Genomic DNA, 15547 nt, shown 5'->3' with positions numbered 1-15547 from the left:
AAAGGGGAGGAGGGATATATACGTAAAAAGTAGAAGAGGATGGACGTGCGTCTTTGTTTGTGCGTATTTGTACTTGTCATCAGCAGAAAAATTAATCAGCACGTGGCATTAAACTCCAAAGTGTTACAGCCCTCTCTCTGTACAGTATGTGGCCCCATGTTTACAGGATTCACGTGCTTATATAAATGCTGCGTGGAATAAATCACAGTAAAAGAGAGCCCCGGATGGTTGGAGAGGAAATGCTTGGGTTTTAAAGGGGGGACGCGTGAATCAGATGTAACAGAGCGTTTGCAGCTCAAGAGGAACTCCTAATTCATTCTGTCAACTTTCAGAGGATGTGTGTGTCAGCTAGCGCGTGAAATAATTAGCTGCTAAGTTGGTGAAGTTTGGGCAAAAGTTGCAAAACCTGTTGCATCTGCTCATGCATCCTGATAACATCCCATGCAAAACCTGCAGCTTTTTCCAAATCCAAAAAATGTCAACAGAGGAGATCTGCACAAGCAAACTGAATTTAATCACTGTGTTCATTTATTAAATTCGGGTAATAGCCATCCCTGCAGTGTGATTATGTCAACATATGGGAGGCCATGCATGCAGCAAGGCCCGGGCTTACATACCTGATAACGCCTGGGCTTTTCAGCAATATTTACGGCTTCTCTTTCTAATACACTCCAGATGGTGTGTGAGTGTGCCACCGCAGCCAGCGAGCTCCTCTTTCTTTCTTTTTTTTTTTTTTTAACTCAGCAGCATTTTGTTGCAATTACATCAACGCTGAGACCGAATTTATTGCTGACCCATTTTCATTCTATGCAAGAAGAAATAAAAAAAAAAAAATAGATTAGGAGGTGAGGGGAAAAAAAGTTTGGCAACTTTTATTTGATTTTTTTTTCTAAACTTTTCTGACCATTAAAAAAAGTCATTAAAATATAGAGCTCAAACAGTGCGCACTCCATGTTGTGATGGATTAATATGTTATGGAGACAAAACACACAGGCCGCATTCATGCCTGACCAATCTTTGTTGTAGCCTGTGCGCTTTTTTTCAGCCAGTCACTCAGGCAGAATAATGCCTGTAAAGATATAATCCACTGAGCCTATGGCCTCTGTAGTCCTCTGCTATATTATCCACTGACAATGGATTTGGAAAGCTTTTTAGCAGGTATCATCCTCTCCACTAAACACACGTGAATGCGAAGGATTTGCGTAATAGACTAATTCTGTTTATGTTTTATTAGTGTGTCAAAAGGTGCTGCAGAATTCTTTGCGCAGAAAAAGTCATTCAGGGACTATCTTTAAAAATATAGAAAAATCGATTCATAAAGCAGCCTGATTTACATGCATTTGCATAAAGCATGACTAATATAGGTGCACAAAGCTGCGCCACAGCGGTCAGCAATGGACTGGAAAACATCACCTATTTATCCATCTATTAATTATTCTGTATGTGTCCTGTCAGTGTTGTGTTATGGGGGGTTTGACTGTCAGAGCTGCAGCTCTTATTGTTGTGTTTACCTGCGCTGCTCAGACAGGCTGCTGTAGGTCTATTATGATTGACTGAAACCATGCATTGAAGGGTATTTTTCATCTGTGCCACAGGGAACCGCTCCTTACAGTGCTCAGGTTTCCCATTGACTCTCTCTCTCCCTCTCTTTCTCTCTCTCTCATGTTGATAAATACATGTCTTTTTTCCATCTTACTCAGCACCATCCATCAAATTTGTATGTCCATGTTACACCGCTGTGCTTAAGGGAGGGAGGGGTTGGAACCCACTCTAAATCTTCCACAGTGGCTGTGCGTCTCTCCATCTCTGCATATTCCATAACGAGTTGATCATTGGCGCTGTGTTGTGCTCATATTAACGCGCTGAATGGTCAGACTTTGCCAGGGTTATGTGCTGTGTGGAGATTTCAGAGTGGCGTTCCTCTGTGCTCCGTGGGTTAATAACCTCTTCACGCGCTATAACCACTGTGTTTTGATCCCGGTAATACGTTGGATGAAGCATTTCTCTGGCTTGCCCACGGCTTGGACCACTCTACACAAGACCAGTCGCCCTGTGGTTGCAAACTCTTTGTGGCCCCACATACCGCCGCTGTGATTATAGAAGTGGCTCCTCTCCCTTGTTAAAGGAGCAAAGGCTCTAATCTAGCCTCTGTGTCGCCCCCAAAGCCAGCGTGCTATAGTGGAAATGCGCGTGTGCGAGTGCGCGCGTAAAGGAGTGAGTGGGGGTCGGCCGGCGCGAGAGAAGAGGGGAAGGGAGAGAAAAGGGGGGGGGGGGTATAACGGAGTGGCCCTTTCCTTCTTTTGAGTGACACGACCCCTCTCCTCTCTTCAAAGGCCACGCAGAAATAAACGCATCTCATTTGAATGGCGATTTTTTCCCCCTGCCTGGTATTTTGCAGCCAATATTTCTGGAATAGGATTTTTTTCTGCAATATTGAATTCTGGTGCCTGGGTATTCAGTATTCCCATCTCTCCACATGCAGCATTCTGCAGCCAGTGTGGTATTTTGTCCATGACTACACCCCTGCACCCCCCACCCCGTCCAAATTCATTTGCATCCGCTGATGATATCAGTAAAGAATCGCTGGCACCGTATGAGGCAGAGAGGGAGAGGAGGGGGAGAAGAAGGCTTATTTGGATAAAACTGGACTGCAGAGTGGACACGGCCCTAAAGGTCAGTCGTCCATTCATGTCAAGGTGGCAGGGGGTGTGTGTGTTGTGGGGGGGTCGGTATGGGATTGCCAAAAGAGGCTTATTTGAAAGCGGGCGTATATTTGAGGAAAAGGGGGGAATGAAAAGGAGACGACCACAAAGCTCGTCATACTTCAAATACGCCCCGTCACATCTTCACTCTTCCTTTTCCACGCGGGTTGAAATGGGAAGGTGGGGTGTGGGCTGGGTGGCATGGCCTGCACAACATGCTTTAGAAAATCATGAAACATGTGGACGACAAGGTGGATCATAGAGGGCTGGGGGTACAAAAGAAAAGGCTTCATCAGGTTCTCCTCCCTCTGATAAAATAGTGGACTCATTCTTACAAAGAAACTTCCCACAATGCTGCTGGGTTTAGAGCATTTTATGTCATCTCGCGGGGCTTGATTACAACACCATACTGAAAAAAAGACAAGAGAAGAAAGCCTGATTAAATTATTTTGTTTTATTTCAGCACCAAAATATGACTTTGCTTTGTCATTTCCTCATCACTGCTGGATCTTATGTTGGTGAAGGTGTGGGATTATTTCTAAGGCTGGAATAAAAGAAAACACAGAGAAAGTTAGAATAAAGTGGCATGGGAATGAAATTAAACTCTACTTTTACTTCTTGCAAAAAATAAAATAATTAAATATGTCACTGATATTTGAAATGTTTGTGCATTTTAAAGAAACTCAATTGAATCTAATTTTTCTCTTTAATAAATCACAGCATGCTGTTTACATCCATTATAGCTGCACGTGTCAACAATATATATAATTTCTAATGTAAGTACACATTAATTAATAAATTCATTAATGCTCTCTCCTGCCGTGCAAACACCCCAAAACACTAGGATTGAGCATTCACACACACACACACACACACCCCATACTAACACACACACACACACAGTTCATCATTATGAGCATGAAATGAGTTGACTTGCTGTATTTTTACACTACTTCTTTATTACTATAATTTTTAAAAGCTAAACCAGTGGCCTCAGAGTGTTAGTGAGGAGCGTGCACGTGCTGTGCAAACTTTATCCCGCGCGTGCATGCACTGTGTGGATTTTATTTGTCGCTTTAACCGACTGAAAATTGTCACAAATTGCTGGTTGTCGACTGGCGACTGACAGGATAACGAATCAGAGAATTTTTAGCCCTGACACCTCGCTCCATATATCACTGATGACTCACGTGTTGTCTTTAATATCACCTTTTAGTCCCGTTTTGATAATTTGATTTAGTTTTGTGTGTATTTTCTCATTTTCTTGTGTGCATGCTCTAATGAAATAATCCAGAATTGGACAAGCTCTGCAGCACCTATTGATGCAGCCTATCAGATTAATACACTGTGAGATGCTTTAATATAATATGGGCTCATATGTGCGCGTGCTGAATGAAGCTCAGTGAGCCTGGATCAGTTCAGATCCATAGCTCCACATTGATTGCTTCACTAATAGTGCTCGTGCCCCTTTCCTCGCGATCCGGCTTTTACCACTGCTGTCATTATTACTCATCATTATTACTGCTTATACAGTGTGTGCCTATAACTGCTGCTGCTCTTACTGCTCCATCATTACCACAGAGGAAGACTTGCTTGCGTCTTTGTGTGTGAAATATCGTCCACGCTGACCGTGAGGAGGGAAGATTACTGCGTAAAGCAGAGAAGTGTTTCTGAGCTTTTTACGCACACTTCTCTCCACCGTGTGTCCATTTGTGTCAACAGCGACCAAACATAAACGTGCTCTCCACACTACATGTGCTGTTTAGCTGTGCTTCACATTCACAGTAAAAAAAAAAACAACAACAGAGAAGCAGTGATGGAGCTTGAAAGTAATCGCATCGATTGATTTTGTCAAGTGGGGGAGTCACCTGTCGCCCCTCTCCTCTTCCTCACCCACTTTGACATTAAAACTTGTGCCATTTGCAGCCTGAGCGCCGATCAGCTGCTGCGCCACGCTGACCCCTCTGATGCTCATTAAAATTTGATCTGGTGGAAAAGGCAAAGAAAAATCAGTGTCATTAATCGATCTCGGTTGGATTATGTATAAATGTAGCGCGAATGTAACACTTTCACAGAAGGCTCGCGCATGATCCACAAAGTTTAAAGTAGATATCAGAGCGCTAAACCGCGGCGCTTTGTTGTGGCGTCCCTCTGCGCCCCTGTGTGCCGTGTGCGTAAAGACAGCCTCGGTGTCTCAAACCCTCCATGCAATTATTGTTGCTACCTTTGTTTGCTAGATGGCGCTCTGCGTTGTGGGACCCTCTGACACAAGAGCCGCCTCAGAGCCTCCCTCTCTCTCCCTCTCTCTCTCTCTCTCTCTCTCCCTGCCTGAGCCCACAGTCCTGAGCTCAGAGCAGCCTCTCCAGCAGGGCCGTTTTTCAGAGCAGGAATTTCAGCAGCTGCACACTCCTCTAATGCAACCCCACCGCTGTGCAGAGTGGGAGACTTTTATAATTGCATTATCCTATGTCGACTGACAGTTGTGTTTGTTTTGTTAAGCTGCAGAATCACATCGATTAAAACCAGTAATGCATTTCATTTGAATGTAAACTGATAGTAACGCGCACTATCGCGCCATATTTGAGCTTTAGATAATTAATAGTTTGTTTAAGCTATGTAAGGCAGTAGACATTTACTCTGATGGATATTTAAATCATGTTTAACGGAATAAACTGACTTTAATTAGCCACTTTTAAATAAATACAGGCTTATTAATTTAAATAAAGGCAACACATTAAATCTAAAGATGCAAAAGATAATTATGATCCACGACAAAGCGCCAGAAATAATTAAGCACATTTTTGTTTGCAGAAAATAGATTAAACAAGGTGTTAACATTTAGATCCTGCTACAGGTGCTGCCATGACAATTTATAGTCCTTTCTTTAAAAAAGAAAGAAAGAAAATATTAAATAAAGTGTCGTAAATAATTCAGATATTTCTGAAAGATTTTTTTAGGAATCAAAACGATGTGTTTTGATTGTTTGCAGCCAAAAGAGCAAAAAAGTAGTTCCACTGTGTTGTTTGCTGAGTGGCCCACTCTCTTGGAGATATACTGCTGCAGTTACACTTTCACTAAATAGCGGCTTGTCGCTGTCTGACGTTGATGAATGTGTTGGAGACTTGGAGAGCCTTTTACAGCTGTCTTAAAAAGCGCCGTGGCCCCACAGCAGCCACCAACACATCAGGTGCAGCCAGGGGCCTGGACACGGCAGCGTGACAAAGAGACGCGCACTTTACGCACGACTGGAGGAAATAAACTCTGAAAATCTTTATTTGTAAATCGAGTTAACTCAACTTTTTCGCTTTATTAAAATCCACATGACGCAGAATGAAACCCTGATTTTAAATATTTCATTACATTCGTAGATTGTTTGATGATTCACGCGGAGACTTTCGTTTATATAACTGGTCGTGCAGCTTTGTGAAGATCATCAGCTGTAAATCTTGTATTTTAATATGTCACCAGATTACTCCACACATCCACAGAGTAGATTTCCTGTTTTGTGGCTGAAGATAAACACAGTGCAAGCGCAGACCATGTGGGCTGTGAATGATGCCTTTGGCTTTCTTCCCCTCTCTGTGGCTTCATATGAAAACACAAACGCAGAATCCAGCGCAATAAAATAGTCCCAAATCAAATATTTAGTGGGAATTAAAATGTGATTATCGTTGGAGTGTAACAGCGGTGGATTGTGTCTCACATCTCCAAGATGAAGTGCTTCAAACCTGGAGAGGAAATTCGTCACAGTGGTTAAGAGAACAGCTGATTGAGCTGCCTTCTTTCACGTCCAAGGTTGCTCCTGCTCATGCACCTGCACCTCACCAGGCTTCACCTCCACCTCCACGTCTCCCCTCTCTCTCTCTCCTCCTGCTATTTACATGAGGTGGCCTACACTGGGCTAACACATTATTAGCAGGCAGGGGGAGAGAGGAAAGCAGCATTTCAATTATTTTCTCAACAATGGGCCTGGGCCCGTCATACATTTTGAGTGTTTGAGTAAGGCTCTCTTGGTATTTGTTTTCCTCGACTTAACAAGCCATCATCTCGCGCATGCATATAGAAGTGAAATTGCTCCGGGATCCCGCAGGCAAAGGGCGGGTTGCAGGTTCAATTAAGGTGGAATAATGCATGGGGACAAAGCGTATGATGACCTCGATTGAAATTGATCAGAAAACGCATAGAGCAAGAAACACACAGTAGCTTCTTTGTTTTGACTCTGAGGCCTGCTATCTGCCTGCATGGGTGTCAAATCTAAAGCTACTTTGATTCCTGGACCTAATTCCTCCGCCTGAATATAAAGCTGAGATTTTAATACCACCCAACCTATGTCTAGACTAATTCACTCAATTTTTGACATTTCTTTCTTTCTCTCTTTAATCGAATTTGCCACATTTAAGCTGGCGTGAGGAATTTGTGGCATAAGCAGCCATTTGGGCTCCATCCCTGGAATGACAGTGAATACGAAGGTTTGTCATAATTTCTTAAGTAGAAAACAAGATATTTCAGCGCCACAGTGGGATTTTAACGAATTAAAATATCTCACTGGCTGCCTGTGATAAAAAACGGTGCAGGATTGAGGCGCTTGCTTGTTAAGTAACTTGCTGTCAGTATAGTTAGCAGTGCTCTGATATGGACGGTGGCTGCAGAGCCTCATCTCTTGGGGTTTTAATTAACAAGCTGTCTCAAAGCTGTAGAGCTCCATCAAACAGCCTCTCTCTCTCTCTCTCTCTCTCTCTCTCTTTCTCCACCACTAAATCCTCCTCCCGTCACTGCCTTGGGCTCTCTCTCAAACTTTCAACATTCTGCTTCCCAAATCAACTTGTTAGCACAGTATGTGCACCAGCTGATAGGGTGTAACTACTGCGGGAAGATTTGCAAAAAAATATAAATTGCTTGTTTTCTCTGCCCCCCCCCCCCCCCCCCATTTCTCAGCAGCTAGTAGCATGCACTCATGCGCACGTGCGCTCTGCAGACGTCCTGTACTGTCCTCACTTCAGATGAGTTTGACTTTAGGCCTGCTGCAGGAGAACTGTTGCTTCATCTGCAGCTCATGTGACAAACATGACCGTTAAAGGGGACTGAGGCTGTCAGTGAGACTCACGACTGTTTAAATCAGTGCTTCTCACTGGGCTAGTGTCAGGACCCACCACCGCCTTCCTCATGGCAAATCACATTTCTTAACATTTTTAATAATCATCAAATGTTTTCAATAAAAAAATGTGTCAGTTTGGACTTCAGATGGAACAAAAGACCTAATAGAACAAAGAGATGGAGACCTGTCCTTCAAAATAAAAGCACATCATTGACGTTTTGCTACATATTTTCTTCCAGGCACACATCCGAGACCCACCGTCCCACCAGTGGAGGCTCTAAATGATCTTTAGATATGGGCTTCTTTAGAAAAACTTAGATTTTTACAAATAACTATCAGACAAAACGTGTAAAATCACCATGCACTCAAACAAAGTGTTGGACCTACATTAAAAATGTTTCAGTTGATAATGAGAACAAAAATCTGAGCAAGTTTCCAAGTTTGCAGCTCAATCTGACGTCATGCAACGTTTTTAAAAAACTGGGTTTGGGGAAACCGATTCAGTTACTTGTTAAGCAATTTTTAAAGTAGGCCCACTATTTTATTTCATTTTATTAGTGTAGGATTTCATGTAAAAATATTAAATAAATAATATACATCATAAATACAGTATATAGTGCAGTATAAATAGAGGGTTTTTCTTCCCCATAATTTTTGAACTACTAAAGTACAAGCAGATAAAAATTTATGATACAGAAATGGTTGCTTGTTACAATTAAAAAAAAAAAAAGTATAGATGTCACCATATGGCAGTGTAGTAAAGCTTTTAAATGAGCTAAAAATCCTATTTGCACCAGAAAGCATCACCAATAACGGTAGTATATTAAGAAACACACACGAGACATCTGAACATGTTCACACTTTCACTTCTCTAACTTGCAGAAAAAAATAATAAATGTAGCATACATTTTTAGTTGTTTCACTGTACATTGCACCCAGAAAAATCCCATTTTCATTCAATGCATCACAAATAATGACGACATATTAATATGAAAAACAGAGATAATTTTATAGTATTGAAACTTTCACTTTTAAAGACTTTGAATCAGAAATAACTAACTTTACATACAATATTTGTGTGATTTTACTTTCAGTGTGGCATTTATTTTATATGATTTATTTATCTGTGCACTTTTGTTACTTTTAATGAAAGGTAAAGGGACTGAAACGTCTTTTCGTGCTGTATATTTCATGTTTGTTGTAGTTTTGGCTCAGCTTCAGCTTTAATAGCTGTCTGAAGATCAGGGTTGTCATAAGATTAAAATTTTTAATCGCAATTAATCTCAGAATTTCTGTAGTTAATTGTCATGAATCACATCCTTTAAGATAAAAATATTTTGAATTTGACTGTTTTTTGTCATTTTGGATTTTTCTACTGTGCTAAACTAAGGGCAAATGATTTCCTGTTTAAAACAGGTAGAGTTAAGATTTTACCATGAACCTAACCACGGAAAAAAGAACTTGTTATGGATTGAAAAGTAAATAAGTGGGTAGCAAAAAGGTAAAAGTTTGATAACACAATGTGCAGATGACTTTTGATTTGTCCACTCAGCTGTCTGTGATTTTTTTTTTTTAATGAAATGAGACATTTAGGAGAAGTGGAGGAGCTTCTTTGCATCACTGTGGCTGCAGGGAGACGCTGATGTGACTTAACCAAAGTGTGTTTAAGGGACAATAAAGCACGCGATTAATCGCGATTTTTAAAAGTTTACTGTGCACTAATTTTGGACCTTAATTTATCACGATTACCATCTTGGCAGCCCTGTTAAATATGTAGAATGAAGATGAACTAGTGGTTTAAAAGTGGATTAAAAGTAAATGGATGCATGAGAAGTAGAATAAAGTCTTTGTTTTGAGTGTAACTGAGTAGTGTTTACACCGCACGCGGTTGGCGCATCAGCTTCCTTCAGTGTTAAGCAACATCCTCTTCTTGATCTCCTTCATGTAAGCTCTGACTTCACTCTATATCAGTCTATGGTGAAAGAAGAGAAATCTCTCTCCCTCTCTCTCTCTCAGCCTATAGTAAACTTGGTGGTGCAGGGCTCCCACCGTGGCCCAGACGGGGGTAATTTGATAGCAAGGCAAGGTCAAGACAGTGCGCTGTCCATGGTGCTGCGGAGGGGCAGGCTGGATGTTATCATCAAATTAGACAGGACAAGTTTCAAATCGATGCCACCCCCGGATGTCTGGAGACCGCCAGCAGTTGGAGTTAAAGTCCTAACAAGTCCCCCCTGACAGGTCAACACCTCAACACAAACAGGGAGCTGTGATGCAGCAGCAGCAGCGGCAGTCTACAGGTCAGCAGCGCTGTGCTTCACAGATAAGCAGCAATCCCACAGAAGGCTCAAACAGAGCTTTAGGTCCACTGATCAGGATGGATGTCCTGCTTTTACAAACACTTTTCCCTTCCTACACTTGAGCTTTCTGTGTCGATTTATTGGACTGATTGTATTTATGTGTGTGAAGAGGTATCAAAGGCTTCCTGATACAAACACACACATTTTGTTTATAATAAAACACATGAACATGCAGTTATTGAGGGTCCAAAGTTTAGCCTCCTTTCTTTTTAGTATAATTGATTGAATTGTTTTAAAGTCGTATAAATATTTACATTAGATATAAAGCTTAAAAGGTTGCTGAGACGTAAACTAAGAGCTTTTCATCTTAAGGAGATCAAAGAAACGTGGTGTTAGAGGGATCGTTTGATCTTTAAAATGAAAACAAAGAAAGGAAAATGTTTTTGTTACTTATTCACATATCGGGCTCGATGTTATTACCTTTAATTTAATTTATTATTTAATTGTAGTGAGCTGTATTTTTTAATGAATTGTGATCAATATATATTTTTAAAATGATTTTTAAAATGTGTTTTATACAGGCTGAATTAGCTATTCAAGAAAATAAACATTTCTCTGTTTAGCTGAAACTGACAGCATTCAAACAGTTTTACATTTGATGGAAGTGCAATTAAAAAAATTGCCTCTGGATTTTCACATGTCGTTTAGAACTAATAAACGAAATAAGACAAAAACAACCAACAGCATCCTCGTGCATTATGAGTATGATCCAATAATGCATGTCTTCTTCGGTATCAGGGTGTCTGTGAGACAGTTGGGGGGTCTCAGGGCGCTGATTACACATGCTGCCAGTCTGTCAGAGCCTGTCAGCCCTAGCTGCGGGGATAAACAGCAATAAAGTGGAGCTGGCCGCTCTCTTCTTAACTTCACACACTCTCGCGGAGCACCGGAGGAGCAGGTACATTCAGTCAGCTCCTCGCGGGGCCTATAATCGCCTCTACCTCTCCCTCCCCGCGTGTCAAAGCAGCCCTTCCTCCCGTCCTTCCTCCCGTCAAACTCTCCCCTTTTCATCCTCCTGCTGACTCAGGTATGAGCACAATGAGGACCTGGGCGACGAGAAAGAAAGCCATTCAACCGGATGGAGAGATTGTGGACGAGAGAGGGGTTATATTTGAATGTCTGATAAAGAAATGAAATAAATGGGAACAAAGTGGAAGCAGTAAGGATGGAGAAAGAGGGGTCCCAGGCTGCAAGGTGACTTCAGGCCCTTTAATAACACACCTATATTAACTGGCTTAAGCACGGAGATTCAAAATGAAGCCAACTTCACTTAAGGGGCCTCACAAAGCATGAAATGCACATCACAACATCCACCTGCCAATCCCTCCACCTATATCCCTCCACCACCCCCTCCTCTCTCTCTCTCCCTCTCTCTCCTCGGAGCTGTCTGTCATGGTGTGGCCCGGCTAATTTGAGTTCATTGGATGGCAATAACTTCATTTAGAGCTTCATCTCTTTTTGGGTGGATGTAATGAGGATGCAGGGTGCTGCTGGTGAAAGGCCGCTCCCTCAGTAATAATAACTGGGAGCTTCTTCTTCTTCTTACCCCACGCACCGCCGTGTTTATCCTCGGAGGGCTGCGTCCACATGATGAAACTCATCTATAATGTGTGATTTAATATCGCCTTCAACATTTTTTTCTCGCTGATTTTAAACCCAAAAGAGAGACGATGGGGGGGCTGTGGAGTAGTTTAATTCAGAGTCACGCTGTAAAAACTGAGGGTTTAACACAGCTTTCAGTCTGCAACTCTTTTCGCGTTTGTTTCTCTTCACATGTGAAAATAAAATCTTTTAAACAGGCTAATTGAGCTGAAAACATTTTTATTTTACAACGAAAACATAACCTGCCTCTTTTCTTTGATGTCGACGTGGCTCTTTGATCTTATTTTACGTCATTTAAAAACATTTAGATAACTATTATCTTCAAAGGAAAAAATGAAAACTTGAAATGTTGAGTCTTTAAACGAGTCCTTTGATGTTTTGTCCTGCAGAATAATGAAAAAATTTTTTAAAACAGAATATCTCAATAAAGATGGGGAAAAAGCGGATGTCTTGTAGTATAACAGAGGACTACTTTTTGCAGTGTAAGCAGAGGCCTTTTCTCAAACACAAACCAATCGATATCTCACTTCTCCGATGTGATATATTGATCCCGGGACTTTAAGGATTTGAGAAAACACGTCATTATTTCGTTGATATAAGGGAGAGAAAATGCTGTTATTGACCTTCTTTGACGGATTTACTGAAAATGTTTATTTAATTTTTACCTATAAGTGACAAACACTTCCGAATTTGTTCATAAAAATAAGGAAAAGTGGTTTAAAAAAAAACAAAACTAAGACCCAGTCTTCCACTAGTATTCCACTTTTCGTTTAAGAAGAAAAAAACTCTAAGGAAAACGTGAATGATATTTAAAAAATAATAATTTTTTCCGTTTAAAATACTCTTTTACTTCGGATTTTTTACACGATTTTTTAATAATACAACTATTTTAGTTTATATCCGTTTTAATATTTGACTATTTAAATGCCCATTTTCAGAAGTGTGTGAAATAATTTGATGTAATTATTTTTTATTTTTTGCGATTTCACTGAGCTAATTTAGTTTGTTGTTGTTTATACGGATATAAACATGCAGCAGATTGGTTTACCCAAATAAAATCTGAAAAGATTTCAAAATAAAACATTATTTTCGTTTTTTGTAACATTATATTTTAGATCAAATTGGCGTGCTTTGTTTAATTGCGCTATTATTTTGAAAATATTGTCTTTAAGAGCATAAAATGCAGAAGGCATTTTATTATTTATAATGATTTGTCTCATTTTGCAACTTAAAAAAACTCATAATGTTATTTAAATCGATGGAAAAATTCTTCAGGCCTTTAAGTCGACTTGTTGAAATTAAAATAATTTCATTTTAATCGTTTAAAAAATAACTTTGATATTTAAAGGTGAGTCTGAGCGCTCATTCTGAGCTCTCTTCATCCTGTGTTGTAGCGCAGAAATAAAAACTGACAGAAGATTCATCATCACTATAATGACGTTGTTTCTTTGAGGGCTCAGTGTTCCCATCGAAACAACAACCGGACAAAAGCACGTGCGTGATAAAACGTGCCAAAGTGAAAGTTGTGCTCTGACTCATGACAGTGTTAAAACACACCCATTATTGGTGTTAAGTTTGCAGATATCCGGTGGCATTTGGAGGCTGAGAAAGGCCCCGATCACAGGCCTCACAGAGCTCCTTCATCCTCTGAGCCATTCATCAACACTAAATGACCAATTTTCCCCGCTAAGTCTGCGGTGGCCTGTTAAAGTGGGCCAATGAGCTGTGTTACACTTCCTCTCCTCTCTCCTCCATCACTGCTGGCCTAACTTTGCCTCCCTCAAATCTGCAGAGTATCGCCCCCAAATCTTAAAAGTCAGAGCCCATTCTTCACATGGATTGCATTTCAGAGGCTGTGTGTTTTTTTTAAACTGCGGAGTCTTTAGGCCAGCAGAGTATCAGAGGAGGTGTAATTGAGGGGGCGGTGAGGGGAGAGAGTAGCGGTCCGCCTGAAAGCTGCTATTAAAGCCAAATGGACTGAACACCGTAAAACGGCTCTGCCAACAGCTGTCCCACAATCGGAGTATTATATGCCAGAATCAGCACACACATTAGCTATATAGAGCCTGCTGCTGATGTGGAGGCTGCTTACAAGAAGAAAACAGCTCGGAGAAAGAAAAACAAGGAAGGAGCATTCTGATATTCCTCTAGAATATTCCTCCAGTGTCCAGGCTTCAGCCTGCCTCTTTTCTGCTTTTGAATGGCATTTTTACAAGCTCTCCTCTCCTCCTAATAACCCGAGGAATTTCGATTTGCAGGGGATGGAAGATTTACTTTATATATTTCCACACATTATTGTTATGATGGCCCTATTTTTTAAGGCGCATCGACACAGGTGAGAGCAAAAAAGGGTGGTCATATAAGCCTTTATGTGTGCACGCGGATATCAGCATATAATTCCAAGATATTTCAATGGCAGGCCATCATAATGATGGCATAAAATCACTGCATATGCTGATGATTTCTCATTAAAAATACAGAATTCATTTTCATGGACTTTCACAAGCTTAAAGATCCCCAGAACCCCACTTTGTGGAACACCTGTGCCCCAGACAGGTGTAGCAGTGCTCCAGCTTGCGTGCCCTTCAAAATAAAACAGCCACACTCCTTCCTAAATGCGTTTTCTGTGGCCCCAAAGTGTCATCGTCTCAGTCTGCGCGTCCTTATTAGAATAGAGAAGGAGATTGAAGAGGAGTTGTTTCCACTGGATTAAATGGTTTCTCTGCAAGTCAATGAATATGTAATGATGTCTAACGAAACCCAGGCCACTAAGTTCTGCGCTCTGCCATACAGGACTTCTATTAAAGAGCTCTTCTGCGGAGGAAAAACAGTATATATAGAGCCGGGCAGAGAAAAGAGGGGGCAGAGAAAGAAGGGATACAATCTTGAATGCACCTCCGAGCTTAAGCCAGACATTCTCCTTCAGTCAATAGATGAAAAAGTGTTTGCTCAGAAAGAGAGGGAGAGAAAAAGAGAGGGAGAGTTTGCTTGGGTTCTATTTGAGGAGAAGGAGGGGGGTGAATTTCCATTTTTTAAAACTGCTTTGGAAATATTGTTTCTGATAAGCAGTCATGCCAATAAAGTCATTGAATTGAATTCATAAAGAAGGAGCGAGAGTGGGGAGAAGGAGAGTTTCCTCCGCCATGATTGTTAAAGACATTTTCCCTTAGTATAGCCGATAAAACATTGATTGTTGCAGTTAGTTGACCCGTAAAATTTGGGGGTTAGTTTTCTCTTCTGAGCTGAGCATATAATTATGCAAATAGTGATCTGACAGTGATCCGCTGGAGGAGTGCTGAAGAAGAGAGAATGTGTGTGAGTGTGAGGAGGGGGCTGTCAGAGGGGTGACATTCCAACTTGGTCCCTTTGCTCTGAGTTCATCTTCTGCAGGGCTGTTGTGCATATCAGAGAGGGCCGGAGCAGGCAAGCGTGACAACAACTCTCTCCAAAGTCACAATTGAAATATCAGACTGTGGCAGCACAAGGGATCCCCAACTTTTTCTCTTTTTTTTTCTGCAAGGACCCCACCCTTCTCCACCCATCCCATCCCTCCTCCCCAAAATAAATCCAGCAGTTACAGCAGCAGACCCCCCATTTGGCAGGATTTGATCGTAAAGCTCCGCAGCTGATGTTATTTTCTGTCTCAGATATGATTCAGTGTGGAGCTGTCTGTAACTATCTGTACCGTGAGTTGACGACAATAGCTGGCAGGGTGAAAGCTATAATCAAATCAGTCATAGCTATTATACATTCACGCGCTGCATGCGCCCGCTCGCTGCCTGCGAGTCAAA

The sequence above is a fragment of the Cheilinus undulatus genome, linkage group 5 (assembly GCF_018320785.1).
Source record: "Cheilinus undulatus linkage group 5, ASM1832078v1, whole genome shotgun sequence".
Lineage (NCBI taxonomy): Eukaryota > Metazoa > Chordata > Actinopteri > Labriformes > Labridae > Cheilinus > Cheilinus undulatus.
The sequence above is the reverse complement of the archived record's forward strand: the minus strand, read 5'-3'. Positions refer to the sequence as shown.